Source organism: Theropithecus gelada, chromosome 2 (assembly GCF_003255815.1).
Source record: "Theropithecus gelada isolate Dixy chromosome 2, Tgel_1.0, whole genome shotgun sequence".
NCBI lineage: Eukaryota > Metazoa > Chordata > Mammalia > Primates > Cercopithecidae > Theropithecus > Theropithecus gelada.
The window spans coordinates 38,899,576-38,925,615 of NC_037669.1; the positions used below are offsets into that span (position 1 = coordinate 38,899,576).

General features: G+C 38.6%; 1 protein-coding gene across 6 annotated transcripts in view; it reads right to left on the bottom strand.

The window, feature by feature from the left end:
• IGSF11 (immunoglobulin superfamily member 11) overlaps window positions 1-26,040 on the bottom strand; it is a 208,109-nt gene that overhangs the window by 75,611 nt on the left and 106,458 nt on the right. Inside the window, exon 2 of one of the 6 annotated variants that reach the window (XM_025375596.1) lies at window positions 639-778. The exons of the other annotated variants lie outside the window; for them this stretch is intronic. The gene's annotated coding sequence lies outside the window, so the exon portion shown is untranslated. The remainder of the gene's footprint in view (window positions 1-638; window positions 779-26,040) is intronic. 6 annotated transcript variants of the gene reach the window in all.

The window sequence follows — 26,040 nt, forward strand, 5'->3', positions numbered from 1 at the left end:
TCCATTTTATTTTATTTTTTTATTTTGAAACAGGATCTCACTCTGTCACCCAGGCTGGAGTGCACTGGTATGATTTCAGTTCACTGCAACCTCCACCTCCTGGGTTCAAGCAATTCTCCTGCTTCAGCTTCCCAAGTAGCTGGGACTACAGGCACGTGCCACCATGCCTGGCTAATTTTTGTATTTTTTATAGTAGAGACAGGATTTCACCATGTTGGCCAGGCTGGTCTCAAGCTCCTGACCTCAAGTGACCTGCCCGCCTTAGCCTCCCAAAGTGTTGGGATTACAGGCATCAGCCACTGTGCCCAGCTCTCGTCATCTATTTTAAACATAAGTTGAATTTTTTCATATCAGAAGGAAGGATAAGTCATCCCTGACACAGTATCTAGTTCTTCACCTCTTCCCTATTCCTCAATGTGATTTATCCAGATATCCCCCTTACACAACTGCCTCCTGGGCCACCTCCCTGTGGGAGAGCTAAATACAACCTACTGGACTTGCCCCACTGACTTCCACACCCCACAAGTACTGTGCAGATATGCCACCGTGACCTCCTCTCATGGACACAGCATGCCTACATAGAACTTGTGCCTGCTTCCTCTAAACCCACCAATTAGAACTCCTTGTGGGAAATTTACTTGGGTAACACCATGGACCCCAATAAAGACTTTGCTATCTCTTTCTCTCTTCTTCCCACCCCCTGGTTGAGAGTACATGTCCTGGATGACTCCCCTTCCTCCTGCTGGCCCTGAGGTGTGCTGCCCTCTTCTTTCTGGGTCTATAAATAACATTGTGGCTCTCCTAGAGAGTGGCTATCTCATAAACTGGACACAAGTCAGGCATGAACCACAAAGGTACCTGCCAGTATATTCAAGTTCCCTGTAAGAGGGACACCTGGTCATGAGTTAGACGCTTAGGTTAGACTGTCCACCAGGATAAAGAAGTATCACGTAAAGCCACTTTGTAAGTATCTAAGACCACCTCCCTTGGATCCCCATCAGGGCAGAGCTAGAGTTTCTAGCAACTCTCCGGAGAGAGACCTCAATACCAAATTAGAGGAAAATACAACATCCACTGTGCTCCATCCTTAGCCTGCATTTAAAGCCCCCTCTTTTCCTCAAAAACTTAATTGGAACTCTTAACGTTTTCTCCTCCATACCCTTTGATAAAATCTCCCAAAAAAAGGAGCTGATAAACTCATTCACTATTAAAATTATTAATGACCACTCCAGAATACAACTGTTTCACATTTAGAAAGATGTAAGAAACTTTAAAGAAAGAAAAATCTATTATAGGATATGCGACAATAAAAAGAAGGACAAAGGGTTTTATCACCAAAACATGCATTTACATAAAACCCATTTCAAATAGAAAAATTAAGGTTCCTTTTTTAACCCTGTTTCTGTTTCTTCAATAAAATCCTCCCTCCTCCTTAATATCATTAAGGAGGATATCTTAATGAATACCTTAATTCACTGAAAAGGCCTTCTCCTAAAAATGACCCCTCAACTGTTTGTTTCATTCCGTATTCATCTACCAAAATTAGTCATATTAACCTACATAGGCTCATAGGCTAGATTATGCCTTGACAGCACAATGACAAACTCTCAGCAGCTTTACACAAAGATTATTTCTTGCCCACACAATGTCCTATATGCACCCAGAAGCTATATTCCAAATGGTGATTTAGAAATTCAGTCTAGTATCACCTTGTGAATCCATCATCTCAATATGCAGCCTACACAATCCACGTGGCAAAGGCTTTGGCTCATAAATGACACATATCACCTCTACTTACAGTTTACCAGTTAGAATAAGCACATAGCCCCAACATAATTGCAAGGAAGGCAGAATAAAACAGCTTATGTCTGGCTCTAAAGGTGAAAATAAAACAGGACTAGGTGAACATGTAACCACTGCCTCTGTCACAATGAGATATTTACTCTATGTATAATTAACTAACATGTGCCTATAGGTCTTTATCTGTATTAACATCTTTGATATTCACAACTAACCAAGGAGATAGGTATTATTAATATCATCTCCAGTTTACAAATAAGGAAACTGAGGTTCAGAGAAGCCAGGTAACTTACCTCAGTGTGTAAGTGGGCTAGCTGAGATTCAAATCTAAGAAATGAACTCCGGAATACACTATGGCACACTGCTTCTCAAATATTCAAGACACAGTTAAGGACACTGGCCCTCAAATATTTGTAGAGCTGTCATATGAAAGAAGGGTTTAGATGTAGTCTATAAGTCTACACAAAATAGACTTAATAGAACACAAAATAAAGACGTAATACTGAGATTAAAATGCAAGCAGAGTATTTCTGAGTACCTACTGTGAGCCAGGCACCATTCTAGATATTGTACATATATCCTATCCAAGCATCAAAACACTTCAAACAAGGTGGGCATTATTATTCCAGTTACATAAAAGAGAAAACAGACCCAGAGAGATTAAATAACTAGACTAGGGTTTTACACAGAGCTAGTATTTAAACCCAAATCAATCCGGCTTCAGAGCCTAAGCAATTTTCCACCATATCTCACTGTTACTCAATATAGACATAGTAGATGCAAATCCCACTCCATCAATCACAGGGGTAAAAAAAGTAATATAATTCTTTTTATTTTTTACTATGACTAAACAATTTCAGTTGTGAGTCTCCATTTAGTTGAGAGGTAGAAACTTAATCTTGGCACATTTCCTCTCAGGTCTTTCTGCTTTCTTAGCTTCCATCAGTGGTGGGGTGAGTCATGGCAAGGGGAAGTCCACTCTCCTCTAGAATTTATCAAACCTTCCTAGGGGGTTCAAATACAATCCCAGTACCTAGGTTCATTCAACTCCCTACCCAGCTCTCCTTCCTCTTCTAGTCTATAAAATCTTTTTTCTTGACTTTTGTTTTTTCAAATTCAGTTTTATAGCCAGACTCAGGCTTTGTAATTTCTGAAATTCAAAAAACAAAAACCAGACATTTGCCCCTTTTTATATATCCCCTTATAACCTCTTTTTTACACCCTGCTGAAGTGTCCTTCCCCTCCCCTTATAACCAAAAAAAGTAAAGTCCTCAGAAGGTTGCAGGAAATAACAGGAACAGAAAGCACACTGGTTAATGTATCACAATATCACCATGTTACATAAAGAAGACCCTTCAACAATTAATGTTGCTGAAAATGAAATGAACCATATGAGACCATGAACCTCCCAGTCAATACAAAACATATATAAGAAAAGAACAGTTGGTCATGTAGCTAGGATATTACGGAGGTTTAAAAGATACATATGAATTGGGGGTAGGGTATAGTGATTGGACCTGGAATGTTTTACTTTAATGGATAGAAAAAAATAGAAGGAAGGGAAAAAGAGAGGGAAGGAGGAAGGAAGACAGATAAACCCATAATTTCAAGGGAGCCAGGACACAATGGCTGATTTTCTATGTAAATTCAAATGAAAGAGGGTAGGAAGAGACAGGTTACCATAAATCTCAATATTGGCATGAAGATAATTAAGGAAAAATATGTCTAGAAAGTTAAGGAATAAATTAAAAACATCCAAGAATATGATTTCCTAAGATTTTCCTGAACTAAAATGAAGTCTACCTTCCACGCTGAGAAAAGAGGAAGGAAGGGTAAGGAAGCAAGGTGAAGGTGTAGAAGATTCTCCCAAAAATGCAGAGATGCAAAAACTGACTGAAAGCTGCCACTGAGTGACACCTTGATTCTGATCTAAAACCACAGAGCCCTTCCAGGAAAGAGAAGGCAGGATGAGTCACGTGAGAAGATAAGAAGCCATTGCCACCAAGGCATTTACATTTATCCCTTCCACAGCCTAAGGAATACATCCTGACTTTTTCTAATAATTTTCTCTAAACTTCTGTCTGAGATCTAATAATGAAATAATAATAATAATAATAAATTACTTTAAAGCACTCCCAAAGGCATCAGAATATATGCTGAGCCACATTAAAATGCAGCTTGGAGTTACGTAAAGTATCACATTAAAATTTAAAACCCTTCAAAATTCAATCTTGTTTAATTTCAAAGCTATATCTCAAATCAAAAGGCACTATGGGAATTGAAAGAGAAAAGGGAGATAACAATATTCTATCTCCATTAATGAGAGAATTGAGGTAGGAGGGAAGTGGGGAATCTACTGGATATTTTTAACGACAGCTTCATTTGTGACATATTCTACATTTCTGTCTCTGTCACAACGCAAGGACAAAGGGATCGTTCTACTTGTTTCTAAAGTCACTGTCATCAATGAAGACTAATGCTAAAAAGCTGTATTTCCAGCCTTGACCTCTGTGAAGCCCCAGACCTACCTATCAAACTGCCTGCTGGCCTTCCCTCCCCTTGGATAACATCCCACAAGCAGAACAAATTCCGTTTGTCTGAAACTGAATCGATCATCTTTTCCCCAAAATCTGATCTTTATTTGCTCCATTTAGATACACCCAATTAGATACACCCAACAAAAGAACTTGAGAGTCACCCTTGACACTTTCTCATCCTTTACAATGAAACTATCACTCATTTTACCTTCTAAATTGGTCTCCTCAATTGGTCTCCTCCTCTTTATCCCTCTGCCATTTGCTCTTTCAGTTCAGCCCCTTATCAGCTCTCCTCTGAACTCCTGGCACCAGCTTCTTGATATGTCTATTCCTCCTTCTCCCTTGTCTTCCTGCAATATATTCTGAGCACCAGCACCAGAGTGATTCTTAAAAAATGCAAATTTGATCTTGTCACAACCCCAGTATAGAGCCTTGAAATGAATGGCCCCCATTCTTTATAGGATATAAATCAAGTTTCTCAGCACGACAAAAAGGCCTTCCATGGGCTGGCCATTAACAGCTTCCCCTCCTGCCACTTGCCATGTCACAATCTGCAATTAAGCAAGCCTGAACAATTTGCAGTTACACTTGTTATGCAGCTTCTATACTTCATCTTCCCTCATGTACTTCCCTCTGCCTGGAATGTGCGCCCTCTCTTCAAGGAGCCACAATTCAAAAATCCACTGCTTTACCTCCCTGACTTTGTGCCACCCCTCACCCCTCTCCCACTAAATGAGAGCAAGTGCCCTCTACCTTATGTGCACAGCAACTATCATGCCTCTAAAGCACCTATCACACACCCCATTTAAATGTCTATTCACTCATCTGTTTTCCTCATTAGACTGTAAATTTCCAAAAGAAGCTGTCTTCTCCACTCACAGTGCCTGGTGTGCAATAAATGTTCATTGAACTGAACTGAATTTTATTCATTAAGTGCCTCAATTTCTACTTTATACTATCTGTAACATTTTCTGTTAGTTTCTAATATAGGCACAAGTGGGGAATTTATAGTAAATAATAATTTGTGTGCTCAATTTAACAAGAAAAAGGAAAGGAGCTTTTACTAAAGCGTTCTCCAGGTCAGCAGTGCATGGTGCCAAGTACATACTTTCACCATGTTATTTAATATGTAATATAACCATGCATGTTAAGTAGTGGCTATCGCCTGTTTTCACAACTCAGAGGGGATAGTAAACTCTTTCAAGATTATCTAGCTGGAAAGGATGGGTTCATATTGAAATACAGGTTTTACATGTATGCACTAGTGCTTCTCACATAAGCAAGAGAAGAACACAGAAATTGAGCAAAAACAAAAGGCAATACAAAGATTAAATAAAAGAAAATTTTCTAAGTTCTCCTCCAGTCTCACAACTTCCTCTTTTCTCCACATCCCTCAGCAGAATATGTGACTCTGGGTAATAAGGTCCCTCTAAGACCATGGCTGTTGCTTAGAACACAGTGGTAAAGGAGACTTATGGTTAGCAGTTCCATAAAGTTAGGCATTAGTTACTTTCTCTAGACATCTGTCCACTAAACCCTTGCAACCTATCTCACAAACACATGGACCAGGAAAACGTGTAGAAGCTCAGGTTGAATCCATCATTACAAATACAACTGGAAGTACTAACTTTCCGAATGGTGTTTTCACATTTTGGTATTTGAAAGACACTATAAAGAGGTACAAGGCTTAGCTCTGCAAACGGAATGCAAAATAGAATGCCTAACTAGAAAAGCGAGGCCAGGTAAGTGTGAGGGTTATTTCTTGTGTTCATCCCAGAGGATGAGAACACCTCTCCTCCAGGAAATGGGTGAGGATAAGCTGCCTCTCATACGACACTCGTACATATTCTAGGCTTAGGGACACTGGGAACAAGTGGTGAACACTGAGAACTATGAGCTGATATGAATCAGGGCTTCAAGTTCAGGAGTAAGGACTAAACCAAGTCCAAAGCCTGCCACTTCTAGAAGTCCTGCCTAGCAGTGTGAAGCCATAAAAACAAGCCTGGCCTCATCAGTGGAGGTAATCTAGCCCCAGTAAAAATTGCTTCTGCTGCTAAACAATGTTTGGAGTTCATCACTCAGAGAGTTAAAAGGGCTACAGTTCAGGGACACCAGGCAAAGAGCCCAACATCAGTAGCCTTGAGAAAGACAAGGAAGAAAAAATGTAGCAGTAATTCACTAGGCATGTGACTTGAGACTTGGCAGGCTGCCTTGGCGGGGCTGGACAGTCTGTGGGCAAAAAATTCACATATTTTTTTCCTGCAGCCAGAAGCCAAGAAGGCACAGACAGAGGAATATCAACTCAGATCCTTCATCAAGCTAATAATCAATAAGACCTTCCTAAGGAGAACAATGAATGAATAACCACAACTTTCATCTGTTTGACACATGCATATGACTGATCAGCATTACTCCAACTGGGCTTTATTACTTTTACAACCTTAAACAGTTCTGTAATATATTAATTGGATATCAAATACGCAACCAATCCAAGTTTTCTCACCTGACAGACTGCTAAACAAAGGTCTGAAACAAAAGCAAGGGACAGAGTTCAGCTCAACTCAACCAACATTAATAAGGCATGAATTAAGATACTGGGCCAAGAGCAGCTCATACAAAGATGAATAAGGTACCTCTGAGGAAAGTATAGTACACTGCAGGAGGAAAAAAAAGCAAAAAGAATGTCACTATAATATCCTAATTGCTGGCATAGTATGTACATGATAGTGTATGAAGATCATTAGCCAGGGTTAAAAGACCAAAAGCAAGGCAAGCAAATGTCAATCAACCCCTGTGAGGACTAAAAGGAAGAGTTAAAAAGCCACCCTAGAGATAACTTAGCCTGGATTTCAAATGAGGACACATGTTAAAAAGGGAGTATGACCTGTGCAGAGTCATACAGTTAGTTGCAAAACCTAGGCTGGAACTCAGGTTTACAGTACTTTCCACCACAGCAGAACACTTTTCCAAAATCACAGGAAATTGGGCAAATTGCAGGCCTCTGAAGCTGGGAATATGACTTTCAAAAATGCAAATTCTAAAGACATATTGATTAATGATCTGTGAATGAGGATGGGGGAAGTGCATGGCAGCTGGCTGTCCTCAGGGTGGGAAACTTGGAGGACAGAATGGCATCTGCATGTGGTTTGCCGGTAAAAACAAAAAACTTAAAAAAGCATTGCATTTGTAACTCAAAGCAACTATTTGCTTAAAAAAACTTGCTTCAATGGTGCTATTAGTTCTATTCTCCTCTCCTACAGCAAAGAACTGTTCTATTACTTGTGCTAATAATATGGAAATGTCTCCTTCCTGAACCGTGAGGTTTCTCGGAGATCAGTAAAACTAAAGCATGTTACAACATTAATACCTCTACTTCAGACTGAGTTAGAAAGCTCTTTCTCCAGTAGACTTTCACTATGACATCATGAAGTTCTAAGTCCCACATGAACTAAAAGAAAACCCTACCCAATGAAACGCAAGCTAGTTGTGATTACAGGGTAATGAGACCAATCGTTATTCATTCAACGAACATTTACTGATTAATCCTGTGTCATGAACTATTTTAAGACCTAAGATTTTGAGAGGAGGGAACAAAAGATGGGAAGAAAAAACACAAGATCAATCAGCCACAACCCCTGTCTAGTGAGGAAAGCAAATACACAAGCAAAGGATTGTAAAATTGTTCGATAAATGTTATAAAGCAATGCTACTCAAAATGTGGCCCTGGACCAGTGCAGAGCTCTGAATTGTTGGTTGTTGATCCACAAGAAGATGGCTAAGTACACACCTTGAGAGTAAATACACAGAAACCTTTATAGCATTTTTTTTCTTTTTCTTATTTTTGAGACAGAGTCTCGCTCTGTCACCCAGGCTGGACTGCAGTGGCTTGATCTCGGCTCACTGCAACCTACACCTCCCAGGTTCACGCCATTCTCCTGCCTCAGCCTCCCAAGTACCTAGGACTACAGGCACCCACCACCACACCCGGCTAATTTTTGTATTTTTAGTAGACACGGGGTTTCACCGTGTTAGCCAGGATGGTCTCAATCTCCTGACCTCGTGATCCGCCCACCTCAGCCTCCCAAAGAGCTGGGATTACAGGTATGAGCCACCGCGCCCGGCCCCTTTATAGCATTTTAATAGTAATTTTAGGTCTGTTGAAGCTAACAATTTTTAAAATGAGGCTATTTTATGTTTTTTACACTTCATTTTTCTAGTATTTCATTTTTATTACATTTTACAAAATCATCAGTCCAAAAATAGTTTAAGGAGCAATGAATACAGTGATGTAACAGAAGTACTATTTTCTATACTATACTATACTATACTATACTATACTATACTATACTATACTATACTATACAGATGAAAAGAAATGGCCTTTGAGATTTAAGAGAGGCTCCAAAGGTGAGATAACTTTTGAGTAGCAAAGGACAAGTAGGGGTTTTCCAGAGATATTAAGAAGTATCAGGCAGAGGAAGAGCATCCGCAAAGGCTCGGGGTCATACTAGTGAATGGTATTTTTATAAAAATAAACTTTGAGGCACAGTAATAAACAGTAAAAGTGCAGAAAGTTAGGCTACAAAGAGATTCACAGAGACTGGCATGATTTTATAGTTCAGGCTTTGGACTCTCCCCCAAAATGCAATAGGGAACCACTGAAAAGTTTTATAAGCCAAAGAAGGATATATTTATGTTTTCATTATTCTGACAGCACAGCAGTGTGGTAGACAGATTTGAAAGGGAGAGAGGGAGGGACACAGACCAGTTGTGAACATACTGAAATAACCTAGGTGTGAAGTGAAGAGGACCTGCATTATATCAAGGAAAACAGGCAAGAAATAATGGCTTAGAGAAATGTTTTGAAGGTATGGATGCATAATGTGCCTTACTTAAGATGGGTCAGAATCTGTAATTAGTTGTTCACTCAATTCAATTAAGTGTCCTGATCATATGAAGAGGAGATCAGTAAGCATAAAGATACTAAGTGAGTTAATGAGAGACAGGAGATAGATCTGGGAGTGAAATACGAAATTCTAGAAAAATCTTGGGTTTTAATAGTCTTACATAGATTCATATATATACATATATATATATGGAGAAGAAAAATGGATAAAGAGTTATAGCCAACACATTTATTTTCCACATTTTATGTACAGAGCAGTATTGCAGACACTATGGGAAACACAAAGGGAAAGAGTAATAGTCCTTTTCACTATTTCTAACCCCTGGGCAACTTGAGAGTCTCCACCTAGAAGTTAGTTCTGGACGACAGAAACCTGATGTACTTATTTCAATAGATTTCAAACCGAGACTCATTTTCAACCCAGAGAAATTCTGTGGGTTCAGGGAATCTCTAAAGGGCAAGGGTATGTATATATGTGTAGGTAGGAAGGGAGAGTTCCTTGATTGGAAGAAATGAATATTTCCTGAAATGTTCCCAAGGAAAATATGAGTCCCTCGGATGAAATCTGTTGAATCAACCAGCTCCTCTGGAATTACCTAGTCTCCACGGAATGCAGAGCCCTCTTAAATCCAATGTAAACTCCACAGAGATCCAGAGAATTGCATCGCCTAAGAATACGGGTCACCGGCTTAGAGAGCCTGTAAAACTCACTTAGAAAGCACCAAAGTAGAAGCACTGGGCAAACATATACCATTTTTCTTAAGAGTATTTTTTAAAATGCAACAGAAAATCAGATGGAGTCAGAAACAATTCAATTATTGTTCTATCACAGATATTCTGTACCTCCACTAACCATCACACATACAGGGAACACCACTTATCATAACACTATTGCTGTGGGCAGGCCCAATATCTATGTCATGGTGGTCTGATTGTGTCTTGTAAGTGCCTACTATATTTCAGGGCACATGATTTTACCAAAGTATGTAACAGGCTTAGTTTTATAACAACGTCTACTGTATTCTAGTCATGAACTGGGACAAATAAGCCTTTTTGTACTCCACAGCTGCATCTATTCAAGTGAAATACCACAATTAACCTGTGAATTTAATCTAAATATTCAACAAGTATACAAAATTAAATATTAAAAAGTTTAATTTACCTAAAGAGTAATCTTTTAACATAAAATCTTCAACTGCCACTTAATTTTCTTTTATAAAAACATTATTAGCCTCTGCCTTTGTAAAATGACAATGGATATAAGATAAATGCTCCCATATAAGAAAACAGAACATAAAATTATCTCCTAAGAGCATTAACTACCATTTTTTAAATTTTGAAAATGAACAAATTCTCAATCAGTGCCTACCATCTGCAAGACACTATTGGGAATCAATGGAAAACAAAAAGATCTAATTATCCACAAGGTCTGGAAAAGATAGAGAACAGAATCACTTAATACCACCAGTGTATGGAGGTAAGCAAGGAGAAGCTCTCCATTCCGTATCCAAGATCCTCTGCTAGTCCCGTACAATGCACCAGCATGGAAAGTGATGAATAAGCTTCATTGATAATAGTGACTACGTCACAGCTGGCTGAACATTCAGTCCACAAACAGAAGGCTTCTGTATTTGCTCGAATCAACCATAGGAAAGTTTTAGCAAAAAGACTGTTATATTCAAATGGAAATCAGTACTTTCCAGCAAGAATGGACAATTAGCAATTCCTTAAACTGGCACTAAAAGGAAGAACAGAGAAATGTACCAAAAATTATCACAAACAACCTATATTCCAAAATGTCAAACAAATAAGAAAGATTACTATTGTTAGCATTTTGAAAAACTCACGTACCAGTCATAAGGTAAGTCTGGATGTTGAGTCTCCCAGTTATCAACTTATACTGATAAATTTTACCCAACTACTCTCCCTTTGTAAATTTCTTATCACATAAAGTTTAAACTGTAGTCCAAGATTTCAGCACACGGTTAATTTAGATGGCATTCTTTAAACATTTAGCAAAAAGTGCAAAGTCTGTTTATACAACATTTGAATCTACATTTTAAAAGTGTTTATTCACCAGATTAACAGATTCTTGCAAATACCTCTTCAAGACTAGCAAGGCAAATAATCACCAACCTCACTCCAATCTCCAAGCACACACACAATTATGGCCTATCTGACTTATGGATCTGGTTTTGTGAATCTGATCCTGCGACTAGAGAAGTTTGCAGGCCCTTAATTAAGTTACAATGATTCCATGGCTACCCTTGGTGTTGAAAAACACAAAGGTCAAGGAAATAGGCAAAAGAAATTTCACCGGAGTTAAAGCAATTATTTCCTAGATATAATGTCAAAAGCACAAGCGATAAAAGAAAAAAACTGAGGTTCAACTTTATGAAAATTAAGGATTTTGGTGTTTCAAATGTGACACTACCGAAAAAGTGAAAAGAGGGCCAACAGAATGGAAGTCATATACAAGGGACTTGTATCTAGCATAAATAAAGAAATCTTAAAATTCAGTAACAAAAAGACAAATAAACGTTAGGTGCATCACATCTAGAATACCAGCACCTTGGGAGGCCAAGGCAGGAGAATTGCTTGAAGCCGAGAGTTCACGACCAGCCTAGGGAGAAATAGCAAGACCCTGTCTCTACAAAAAATTTAAAAATTAGCTGGGCATCGTGGCACATACCTGTAGTCTCAGCTACTCACAGTAGGTTGATGTGGGAGGATCATTTGAGCCCAGGAGTTCAAGGATGCAGTGAGCTTTGATGGTGCCACTGCACTCCAGCCTGGGCAACAGAGTGAGATCCCAATAAAGTAAGTAAATAAATAGGCAAAGACATGAAAAGATGTCCAGTATCATTAATCATTATAAAAATGCAAAACCACGAGACACTATTTCAAATCCACTAGAATGGCTACAATTAAAAGACAATAACAAGTGTTAACAAGGATATGGAGAAACTGGAGCTCTCAGATCATTCTGTGGAGAATGTAAAAGAGTACAGTCACTTTGGAAAACAGTCTGGTGATTAAACAGAGTTGCCAATTCTGAAATTACTAAGCAATTCCACCTTTAGTTATATATGCAAGAGAAATAAAAACATATCACATAAAAACTTTTACCTATATTTATAGAACATGTGTTCACAGCATGACAGCCAAAAAGTAGCAACAACCCAAATATCCATGAACTGATGAATGAAAAAATAAAGTTATATGTCCATACATGTAATATTATTCAGCAATAAAAAGGAATAAAGTAGTGATAAATGCTAAAACACGGATGAACCTCGAAAACATTATATAAAGTGAAAGAAGCCAATCACAAAAGACCACATATGGCATGATTACACAGATACAAAATGTTCAGAAAAGGCAAGTCTATATAAACAGAAAGTAAATTAGAGGTTTCCAAGGACTGAGAGAGGGTGCAAAGGTGTGGGAAGTGAATACTAATGGGTACAAGTTTTCCTTCTGGAGAGTGATGGAAATGTTCTCAAATTAGATAATGGTACTGGTGGCATAAATTTTTTAACATACTGCAAACAACCAAATTGTACACTTTACATTGGTAAATGTTGTGGTATATAAATTATATGTCAATAAAATAGTTTTGCACTGTGCCGAACTGCAAACCTTTTCACACTTCTGAAAGCAGTCCCTCAAGTTACCTGATATTTTATGGGGCAAGGCACATATGAAGTAGAGCAATTATTCTCCTATCAACCTGTGTCTTTATCTCAAGCATTAATCTAGAGTTGGACTGGCTCTGGGGGCACCAGATAACTCAATGGATACACTCTAAACATTACGAATTCCTAAGAATTACCGAAGCCTAGCAGCACCTACTGCCAATTTTGGTTCCATTTACTTCAATAAACATTGATTGAGGCCCATAAATGGCTAAGGACTATCTCTAGAATACAAAGACAAAAGAAATAGTGGGGCTGGACACAGTGGCTCATGCCTGTAACCCTTGCACTTTGGGTGGCTGAGGCAGGAGAATCCCTTGAGCCCAGGAGTTTGAGACCAGCTGGGGCAACATAGTGAGTCCTCACCTCTACCAAAAATAAACAAAATTAGCCAGGTGTGGTGGCACACAACTATAGTCCCAGCTACTCAAGAGGCTGAGATGGGAGGATCACTTAAGCCTGGCAGGTTGAGCCTGCAGTGATTCAATATCGCACCACTGCACTCCAGCCTAGACCTTGTAGAAAGAGATGAGACGAGAAGAGGAAAATAGTGGGCCTGATACCCAAGAAGTTCACCGCTTGTTAAGTCTAAGACAGATACATACGCACATGGTTCCAGTTCAGTATACCATGTGCAAACTACAGGAATAAGCACGGAGGCAGAGAAATAGTACAGAGAAGGGAGTAGTTAATTTTATCTCAATATGACCCACAAAGGTTTCACAGGAATAAGAATACCTGAGCAGGGCTTTAAAGGATTGGTAGACAGGAGAGGAATGGTACATGGAAGAACGTGGAGGAAGGAAAGCAGGCCACAGTCAAGGCAATGAAAAGGGGTATGTAATAGCAAAGCGGCTTGAAGGGCTGAAAGAAATTTGGAAACAAAATTAAGGGTCATGCAAAAAATGTCAGAAGATGAGTTTGGGGAATTAAGCTAGATTACGGATATGCTACAAATTCCAAACCTTATCCTAAGGCAATGGTGAGGCTTTGAAGGGTTTTAGGCAGGTGAATGAAATTATCAGATTTATTCTAGAAATATTATCCTAGCCAATCATTTGCAGAATGACGATTCACTAGAACAAGGGTTCTCCAGGTTTTATTTACCTAAGTAATCACTTTTAATGTGCTTTCAAATGCAATGTTATATAGTAACCGGAGACAAAAGAAAGCAAAAAGCAAAGCACTTCTGAAACACTGGAAGACCTGGAGCCCTGTACAGGCAATGACCACCGTTTAGCCCCAACAACTGAAGAATCCCTACAGCTCAGCAGAAGATGGTGTAGAAATTTTTGGACTAAAGAGAGGTATTAATAATAATGGAGGACTGGAGATTAGTTAAGAAGCTAGTTTAATAGTCCAGGGGTAAAATGATCAGTACCTAAAACAACAGACAAAGAAGAAAAGAGAGTCCAGAAAGCTCTAAACAAAACAATTAACAGAATTTCTAGACTGACTAGATGTAGCATAAGAATGAAGAAAGAATCCAGGATGGCTTCCGGGCTTATGGTTTATTTATTTATTTAATTATTTATTGAGACAGAGTCTCACTCTGTTGCCCAGGCTGGAGTGCAATGGCATGATCTTGGCTCACTGCAACCTCTGCCTCCCGGGTTCAAGCAATTCTCCTGCCTCAGCCTCCCAGGTAGCTGGGACTACAGGCACCCGCCACCAGTCCCAGCTAATTTTTTTTATTTTCAGTAGACGGGGTTTCACTCTGTGTGAGCCATGATGGTCTCTATCTGACCTCGTGATCTGCCCACCTCAGCCTCCCAAAGTGCTGGAATTACAGGCGTGAGCCACTGCACCCGGCTAATTTTTTGTATTTTTAGTAGAGACAGAGTTTCACTATGTTGGCCAGGCTGGTCTCAAACTCCTGATCTCAGGTGATCCACCCACCTCAGCCTCCCAAAGTTCTGGGATTACAGGCGTGAGCCACCACGCCTGGGCAGCAAGAAGGCGTATGGTTTAGGTGAAGAGACATGACTGTTGATAAAATGGACAGGGATACTCGGCTTACCTAAAGATACTTCAAATTTAGTAATCCCCAAAATTGAACTCTCTTGCTCCTCATCAAACCTGTGTTAGCAGTGTTAGTGGTTTCATATCTCAGTACATGGCTCCAGATTATGCTGGTGCTTGAGCCAGAAGCCTCAGAATCACCTTTGATAGCTATTCCCCCACATTCCCTACATTAAGTCCATCAGCAAGTGTCACTGATTCTAATTTCAAAATTTGTTTCATTTATCCACCACTTCCACCACCACTGCCACCACGCTACTTCCATGCCACCATCATCTTACACCTTGATTTCTACAACAGCCTCTTAACCCAGTTTCCTTGCTACTATCCCTAACTCACTCCAAACCATTCTACATACAATAATGAGCTCTGTAAACTGTAAACCCTTCCGTGGATTCCCATTGCACTTTAAAGACAAAGAACATGTCTTGTTTTATTCATCTTGGGACACTCAGTGCCTAGTACACTGTAGACAATAAATATTTTTTTAAAAGAATAAAAGAGAAAGGATCAGGCCTGGAGTAAGATGATGAGTTTTGTTTCAGGATTCTTGGGTTTGAGGTGTCTATGGGATGTGCAAGGGATGACCCTATGGCAACTGGTAGTAGGAGCCTGAATCCAAACTGACATTTGGCCTCACTATTTCAGGACTAAATAAGTAGAGTTATCTACAGTAAACAGGACTAAGACTATTTTAGATAATCATGAACTAAGTTAACAAAGCTTGAAGCAAGCTCAGCTTCTCAGAAAGATTAAAGTGTCTCTCTAATCTGGAATTCTGCAGCTCTGGGTCAGGTCTGGGTCAGCATTTCAAGGACCACAGAAACCACTGACCTAGCACTAGATTTGTGGTGGAATCTTTACAAGAAGCTATTTGGCAGCAAAGCCTGTGATTTGCCCACTTCCTTCAAACTATTTTCACAACACCTCTGCCCACCCCCACCCACCCCCCAGCTCCCCAATGTCCTCACCAATTTCCAAATGACTTCTCTATTAGTTAATCATGAACCTTACCTGACTCTCAGACAGCACATCTGCGGTGGTGCCTGGAAGCCTGTATTCTGACAACTATACCAGGCAATTTCTCAGTCTGGGGAAAGTTAACAGTTTAGAGAACATATGCAAAAGTTATTTTCATTCCTCTGTTCTACTGACCCTAGAGAGCTGCCTTAGGACGTTACTGTTATGAGGACTTTCAAACAATAACAAAATTGTAATTTATTGCAGATTTCCTATAGTACTACACGAAAATATTTAATATAATGTACTGATCACGGCAAGTGCTAAGAGCTTCCAGGTTTCTAATAAGTAACCATTACTTTTCCAAACACACATGTAAGAGACATTGATTATAATATCCAACATCCCTTTTCCTCCTTAATTTCTGCCAACATCAGTGTTTACCTACTGTATACAAACCCTTCAAGTTCAGTAAGCTTGGTAATGGCACCTCTATTTTGATTTTTAAGTCAACATATAAAATAATTATATATTTTCTTTTAAAACAGAGCTTCTGAGAACTTCTGCCTACATATCCAGGGAATGTGTAAAACAGTAAGTGTCAGATGAGTTGGCTTATGACCTAATCATTTGGTTTACTATTCAGGTGATCAGAGGTGATAGCCTGGTAACTCTGTCAATCCTAAGGTTTTACACTGACTTATGCTTGGTTGCATATCAATTGTTTTACATCTATAAAGGACTACTGGTTAAATGCAAGACATATTAGAATTGTTGAAGACAATAAAGAACATAAATGTTAAATCCTGAAACTTCAACTCAAGACGACTTTTACCAGCTCTGTATATTGCATTATCTGATCAAATTCCTCAAGATTTTAAATGTCTCCAATACTTCAAAATCCATTCGGGAAAAAAAAAAGAAAAAATGAAAACACAGCAAACATAACATCAAACTGACTATTTTTCTTTTTTTTTTTTTTGAGACGGAGTCTCGCTCTGTCGCCCAGGCTGGAGTGCAGTGGCCGGATCTCAGCTCACTGCAAGCTCCGCCTCCCAGGTTTACGCCATTCTCCTGCCTCAGCCTCCTGAGTAGCTGGGACTACAGGCGCCCGCCAACTCGCCCGGCTAGTTTTTTGTATTTTTTTTTTAGTAGAGACGGGGTTGGTCTGGATCTCCTGACCTCATGATCTGCCCATCTCGGCCTCCCAAAGTACTGGGATTACAGGCTTGAGCCACCGCGCCCGGCCAAACTGACTACTTTTCATTTATGGTGAATAAGTATTATCTGCACTCACAATGTATTTTTTGCAAAAAAAAAAAAAAAAAAAGGTTTGCAAATAGCAGTTTGAAATATGTCATATTTTACTGTATTTTAAAAGAAAGCCCCAAAACTATTTTTATAAATAAGCAGAAAATACAAGACTCTCAACTGCTGGGTGACAGACTAAGGTTTTTATTTATTTTTGAAGCCTCAATATAACCTTAAATTTCAATCTGCCCTTTAATCGACACTCATTCCCAAAAGCATGTGATTTTAAAAGTTGACAAATGGTATCTATTTTATGTGGTTAAAGCAAATTAAGCAACCTTTACATATGCAAAATGGTATGTACAAAGTTGTTCATTTTGGCACTGTTTGTAATAGTAACAGTGGAAACCATCTAAGTATTCATCAATAGAGGGTGCAAGTTATATTACATTCATACAATGAAATGTTATGAAGAAATTTTTTAATAATAAGGAAATGGGTATAATGTGCTACCACCTGTGTAGGAAACGGGGGTGCAGTGGGGAACATGTAAATATATTAGATTGTATATGGGTAATATAACTCTAGAATTATACTTTAAAAAAAAAAACTGACAATACTAATTCCCTGTGGGGAAACAAATTGAGTGAAGGGGGCCAGGATATGAGAAAAACTTACTAATAAATATCTTTTTACATTTTTTAAATTTGAGCTGTATGAATATATTAGCTAAGAAAGAAATGGTTAAAATAAACATTTTTTAAAAATGAACCATGTATAAGAGTACTTTAAAAGAAATGAACACTTTGAAAAACATATTGCTCAATGACTAGGTTATATATAATTACATAGATAAAACCAATGTGTAAAGAAACTGTTATAATTATGTCTTCTCTTAAAACTTCTCACTATGTACTCCATTGAGTTGTATGACATATAAAAATACTAGAGTTAATCTCATCCCAAACCCTTTAGATGTCCCATCAACGGCTGAAACAGCAACAACAATAGGTTCCTTCATTCCTCAGATCTACGGCAAAAAGGCAGCAAACATGAGGTTCTTGACATATCCCCATAAGTGACTGAGCAAAAAATTTTGAAAATATTCAACTTTTCTCATCACACTGTATGTCACTTGTTAAATGAAAAGTCAAAATCTCTTCATTCATAATGCTATATTAAATCATATATTTAAAAAACTTTATAACACTACTTAATAATAAAATATCCATTTAAAATCTCTATCTTATTCACATTATCTTTTATAGACCCAAAATGACAGAATGCTTTTTAAAAAATAATTCATAAAGCAGTTCTTGAGAAATAAGATCTTGGGTCCAAAAAAGTTGAATACAAAGCAAGATGACTACAGTACCAGCAATCAACACCCAGAGTTGTTGAAAAACAAAAATCAACAATGTAAAATAAGATGAACAAAAAGGGTTGGCTTCTCGATTAACCATCTAAATTCAAATAGATACTCACATTATTCATCCCTCACTGAGTTCCTGACAGATTGGCTTTAAAAGTTCTTCCAAAGATTCATTATTCTCAAACTTTACCCCATCACACCCGTCCAACCTTTGGCAAACACCTCATTTTTTATCTTTATTAGAATAAATTGAAGGAATTCTCCCCCTACCATCTCAGAGTATCCACTTTTTCACCTGTCCTTTCCCCTTCTCTCCCACACCACAGGAAGCAGTGTAAGCCCCATCGTTGTTTTAACCCATCTCCCAACTTCTACCAAGATCTTGCTTGCTTAATGATCCTACAACTCGACATCTCAAGTTTTCCCTTTTCTTTGGTCCCTTGCTTTGTGCCTTCAAAAAAGCAAAGATCTTCTGATATTTTGAAGAATGTGTCTTGATCACGCTTCCTCCTTTAACTATTATATTTCTTTCCTTTTTCTAGTCAAGTTCCCTAAATATGTAATTCACATCCATTGCCTCCTCCTTCTTCCCTCAGAAAATATATGCTTCAGCTTCAAATCCTCTACTAAAATAGCCTTATCAAAGTTCCCAAATGTCCTCCTAATCATCAAAAGTGAAAGCGACCTCCATGTTAATCTACTCCATTCGCTTCCCTCTATAGACAAGGAAGCTGAAACCTATGAGAGATTAATTTTACCAATATTATAGTGAATCTTCAGGGCTGAAATCTCAACCACCTTCCATTCAGAAGAATAGAATTTTCTTGGTTAAGAAACAAAAAAAAAGAAAAAAAAAGTAAATAAAAACTCCAGATTATTTCAGCAATCTCCACAAAAGAAAAAGAAAAAGAAAAAGCCATATTTGTCTAAAATATAAGTCAATAGGAATATACCAACAGATCATCCAAAATCCATTCCAATTGTCTTTGGAATACGGCCTTCCTTGCACTTTTTGAATTCCAAAATCTCCAAACCAAATAATAAAGTTCCACTGTGAAAGTTTTTCAGGAAAGTCAATTTTTTCTCTACTCCTCCATCTGCCATGCACTATAGTACACAGTCTAAATTTGAATATTGAAAGATCCTGCACAGAAACCTAGGGATTATTCAGAGAGGTAGAAGGAGAATCAGGGAAATAAGGAGGAGGAAGTTTTTAGGAGGAGGAAGCAATCAACAGTGCTAAAAGCTAATTTTTCACATCTTCTCCCCTATACACCTCCACGACATTTTTGGTCATTCTGAATAGGTCTGTACAGTGTTCCTGAATTAGGGTATAATCTCTTCTACAAAGAAACATGCCCATCACCTGTGAGGGCTAATGTGCCAAATTGACTGGACTATGAGGTGCCCAGATATTTCGTCAAACATTATTCTGGGCATTTCTGTGAGGGTGTTTTTGAATAAGATTAACATTTAAGTCATTGGACTGAGTAAAGCAGATTGTCTTCCATGTGTGGGTGGGCATCATCCAATCAGTTGAAGGCCTGAATAGAATGAAAGACTGATCTCCCAAGAGCAAGAGAGAACTCTCCTGCCAACTGGAACATCACTTCTCCCTGGTTCTATAAGCAGCTTCCAGGCTTCAGAGTCAAACTAGGACACCGCCTCTGCAGATTTTGGACTCGCCAGCCTCCGTATTCACAGAAGCCTATCACTTATAAGAAATCTCTTTATACATACATACACACAAGATACACACACACAAATTTCTCTAGAGAATCCTAATACAACATCTGAGCATGAAAAGTATATATTCTTTAGTTTATTTGCTTCAATGTTCACCCTTTCAGACTAAATTTTAGAGGCCAATTAATAATCTTAGAGTAAAAATTCTGTTACCCAAGCTTTTTCATCTTCCATAAAGCTCTTTGCAACATCCATGTTACCAGAAAAAAAAAAAAGCAATATGAAGACCAAAGACAAAGAACCTATAAACAACTGATATGGTTTGGCTGTGTGTCTCCAACCAAATCTTATCTATCTTATCTAGAACCCCCACATGTCAAGGGAGGGACCTGGTGGGAGGTGATTGGATCATGGGGCCAGTTTCCCCATGCTGTTCTCATAGTGAGGGAGTTCTCAAGAGATCTGATAGTTTTAAAAGTGGCAGTTTCCCCTGCATTCGCATTCGCATTCTCATTCTCATATTCTCATTCTCACATTCTCACATTCTCTCATTCTCTCATTCTCTCTCTCTCCTGTTGCAGCTTTGTGAAGAAGGTACTTGCTTTTCCTTCACTTTCCACCATGATTATGTGTTTCCTGAGGCCTCCCCAACCATGTGGAACTGTGAGTCAAATAAACCTCCTTTCTTTATAAATTACCCAGCCTCAGGTAGTATCTTTATAGCAGTGTGAGAACGAACTAATACAATGACCAACAGGAATTAACAGAATTAAAAGATTATTTTCCTTATCATTTAGCCTCTCTAACTATTTTGATGGTCAAGTAGTTGGGAAATTTCACAGATTTTTTGCTTTATTTATTCCTATTTTGTCATGCTATTTTCAACTACCACAGAAATTGAGAAAAGGCAAGGCACTATAAGGAACATAACATCTACCTTGACATCTACCTTGAATTATACAATACCTAGATTACAAATTAAACAATTTAAACAAAGTAAAATCGTGTTTTATTTTGATATTTTGAATATGAATTTAACAAAATAATCAGAATGAGTAGAAGCAGCATAATAAACAAAAAAAGGGAAAAGAGATGGAAAGACAGATGAAAAAAGTAGAGAAAGTCATACAGAGAAGAGTCATCCTATTGGCCTCCTTCTGGGGCGCTGTGAAGTGTCAGTTTGTTTTCCTTTCCTTCAGACTCCTATTTCAGAGCTGAGAAGATTCCCTACAGGAACCAGAGTATACCCATGGAACAGGACTCCTTCTGGAAAAGCAGTGTACATGAGGTTACTGAAATTCAGCTGGGATTCCCCAGCAACCTTCTCACTCCACTGTCTTGTTTAAAAGGAATAAAAAATAGAAATACCACAAGAAGGAGAAAAGCAGGAAAAGATGAGAGTCCTCCTGCTATGGTTAATTGTTTGTGTCAACCTGACTAGGGTAAGGGATATCCAGAGAGCCGATAAACGTTATTTCTGGGCGTATCTCTGAGGGTGTTTCCGGAAGAGATTAGCATTTTAATAGGTAAGCTGAGTAAAGAGGATGGCTTTTCCTTATGTGAGTGGGCCATTTAGGGCCAAAATGAAAACAAAAGGCAGAGGAAAGGTGAACTAAACTCTCTTCTGTAGCTGGGACTTCCCTCTTTCTTGCCCTCAGACATAAACTCCCCTGATTCTCAAGCCTCCAGGCTTGGACTGGAGCTACACTACATACAGGCTTTCTTGGGCCTCCAGCTAACCAACAGCAGATCATGGGACTCTCAACCTCCAATGCTGTGTAAGCCAATCCCTCGTAATAAACTTCTTTCCACATATCTATATGCATCTAATGGTTTCTTTTCTCTGGAGAACCATGAATGATATACCTTCCCAGGTTAGCAAACACCAAGGACGCTTCTCTAAGTACCTGTGTACTCAGGAATGGCAGCCAAAACAGGACATATGGCTCTCTTAACATAGTTTTAGAATCAAGGAATCATACTAGTTAAAAATGAACTAAGAAGTCATTCAATTCATTCTTCCTACTTAGAAGTTACTGAGATAAAAGGCACTTGAGAAAAAAAATCATTGCAAGGTTTCATATGGAAGGATAAGCTTCTAACAAATTATCCTTCCACAAATAACAACTTTGGACAACATATTAAAAACAATTACCAGAGGGCTCTAGCAAGTGAATATAAGGAGCCATGTTTTGGAGGGAAGTCTAAACTGTGGAAGTGACTGGCATAGGGCCAGTTCCCGGGTTTTGCAGCTTTTCCCTGAGGACCGTGGTGATCGTGGTGCTAGGCAGCTAAGCTCCCACTGAAAAATAATAAAACATCTAAATGGCCTGTAGAACCTAGAGCAGGAACTCAGAGAAACCAGAGCCCCCGGATAGTGAGGGAAAACTGTAGAAAAGAGAGACCCAGAGGAGAATGTCAAATTCTATATTAAAAGTTTGCCCAAGTTTTAGACCCGTGAAGCACCTGTGCGTGGGACAGACCGAACAGCATAATCTGTGAGAAGAGCCACCACCTACTGTGGCCACAGCACGTGGAGCCTGAAACTCCAGTAGAAAAATCTGCCATCCTTCTGCCAGAAGAAACCAGGGCCCAAGGCAACATAGGCCACCAGAGAGAGAAAGAGGAACCCTGGAAAGAAGAGATCCACGGAAGCAGAACCCAAAATTTTATAGAAATACTATATAAGTCTCTGGCTAACCAAGGAGCCATATATGTACAGGCCAGACTCAAGGCGGCCTGAAATTAGATCTGAGTCCCCATCTACTGCAGGCATGACAGAGGTTGCAGCTTGAGTCTAACCATGTTAAATGTCTGGTTACAAAGGAAAATATTCAACATACTTTGAATCAAGATAACAGAAACAAGAATCTTACAACACAGCATTCAAAATGTTGAACATATAATCTAAAATTATTCCTCTAAAAAAAGGCTAAGAAAATCTGATTCATTCTCAAAGAAAAAGACAATCAACAGATGCTATATTAACCAGTGCTCTCTCTCTGTGTGTGTATATATATATATACACACATATATATACGTATAAATTCTTTCCTCTGGCAGTATGGTGTAAACGCACGCGCGCGCGCACACACACACGCACACAGAGAGAGAGAGAGAGTGCGCGAGCACACTAGAAAGAATTACTGGTGGAAAGCTGAGGATTGGTGTTGCAAGGGTCCATTCCCAGGAAGCATAAGATAGAAAAGAAAAGTGACACACAGGCAACTCAAGACCCCCAAAAAGACCCTTAAGGACAAGAGATTGCCAGAGATTCTTGGGGACCTCTGAGAAATATGGAGAAACTGGCAAACTATCAGTGATTAGTCTCTCAAGGCAAATTCAGGAGAAAAAAAACTACAAAGGTCTGCTAGGTCTGCTATTCTCAGAATTATTCATTATGATATTTCCAAATCTTTCATGAGCTTCCCAAATAAGTTCTAAACTATAATTTTACAGGTTTTGTTCAACATACCTGTAATTTATATACCAACCCTCCAAAAAAAGATGCCTTAATTTGTGCTCAGAGGTATATTGTTTAGTAAACTGAAACTGAATTTCCACTTCACAATGCAATCTAGATTTCTAAGATCTGGCTGGCTCATCAACACAAGAACTAGAAAATGGATACAAATGGCTAGGATTCAGTCTCAATACAACACCAATAACGTCTCAGTTTTTCGCATTTCTCATCTCTTAAATAAAACTCCCATCAACATTTTTCCCTTCATACATTCTCCCATTCTAAAAAAAAAAAAAAAAAAAAAAAAATCTTTTTTAGGAGTTTTCCACTCCCCTCCATTAATTTTTGGCTTTGAAACATATATTATAACAAGTATTTTAAAGATCTATTGAAAATCCATCCCTCTTCTTAAACTTAATTTACCAGCACTTACGAGGAATTTCACATGATCTTTAACGACCACGACAGCCTCAACTGATCTCCCCATCTCCCTCCTGGTCCACTTCCAATCCATCCTCCACACTGCTGCTAAAGTCAAATTGCTAAAAAAGCAAATTTAAGCAAGTTATTCCTCTGTTTAAAACCCTTGGATGTCTTCCCACTGCTCACCGGATAAAGTCCAAATATCTGGTGCTTGCCTATCCTTCTGGCCCCATCTCTAGCCTCTGCTTCCCTTAAACCCTACCCTATTCTCCAATCATGTAGAACTACTTGTGGCTCCCAGGCTATTTTATGCCTCTGTAACTCTGCTTACCCGTTCTCTTTGCCCAGAAAGGCTAGCTCTCCCATTCCCTCTCCTTTCCCCATCACCTCCTTGCTTCCTGAACTTCTATGGAGTTCTGTGAACACTAATCACATCTTGGAGGATAAACAGAAGTTCAGCAAGTCCACCCTTCTAGGCTCACTTCTTCGGCCCCTCATCTTGCAAGACTTTCTTTGGTGATGGACTCAGACTGTGTTCTGCAATTTCCTCTTGGAACTTTGGAATAAAAGTGGTTCTATCATCATATTCATTTGTATAAAATGTGATTCCTCACAAAACTCACACTCAATGAAAGGCAATCTGCATATACAAACCTCCACACTTGTTTGGTTATTGCTTTTTTTATGTACCTGGATCCCTTTTTGGTCTCCTCAACTTAACTGTAACAGAGAGAAGTAATGTCTTCTAGTGGTGGCCAACACTTACTTTCTAAATAAGTTTCCCAATGAATTTTAGTAATTGAAAATATAAGGCAAACAGTATCAATTCTTTTGACAATGTTTATTAGACATCGACTAATAAATGTGTGCCAGGCACTGCGGTAGATTCTGGCGACACAACAGTATACAAAAGAATTTATAGACACAGATTCATTTATAAAAACAAAGAACTTTGTAACTTACAAAGATACATTAGAGACCAACCATGGAGTCCAATCCACTCATTTTACAGTGGACAAAGTGTCTTGCCCAAATTCACCCATCTAGTTAATTGCAAAGATAAGATACAAGAGTTTTCTCATTCAATGTCTCTCTCTTTCCAACTTATTTTACCAGTTTGAAGGAATTTTGAGTAATAAGATTAAACACTATTTTTGGTTTCAGATACGATATACATCTCAAAGTTTAAAATAATATTAATCTATATGTGAAAAGAGACTTGACACTACTTTTACAGAAAGAAAAGCAGCAACATAAAACAAATCTAAAGGGGATGAAATAACAGAAACCCAGCAGTGGAAGCTGAGCTTCATCTAAGTCAGCAGATGACATCTATTTGCACTCGTTAGCACTGCCTGGCATGTGCTACACCACCCCCTCGGGTAATTTACATTTTTTTAAAGCATGTATTTCTAAATTTAGGAAGTTAGGATAATCAGGGTGGAAAAGCCCATCTGTTTGACGTTCACTCCAGCTGCTGCAGATTCTGAAATGAAATTTGAGTATTTTCTTCTGTTTCATCTTACCCAGTCTGGAATACAATGGCATGACAGAGGCATAAACAGGTAGCTACAGGCAATGTATCCAATATATATTTTATTCGATCACACAACATCCCCATGGTGCCTAAATAACCCTGCCACAATTACACAAGCACATGCACTATTTATACACAGTGCATAAATATATCTGTGTACATTCATGGTACATACACATTTTTCTTGTGTAATATTTGATTGCGATGGAAAGACAGAGACAGAAAGGCGTCAAGAAGAGAAGATTTTTGACCCTGAAGAAGTTAAAATTAGTTTGAATAAGACAGAAAAAGTAACTGAAATATTGCTTAGTTTTATTATTTCACTCATGTTATTGGAAAGAGCATCAACGTGGATTCTGGCCTAAACGTTGCCACTTACATGCTG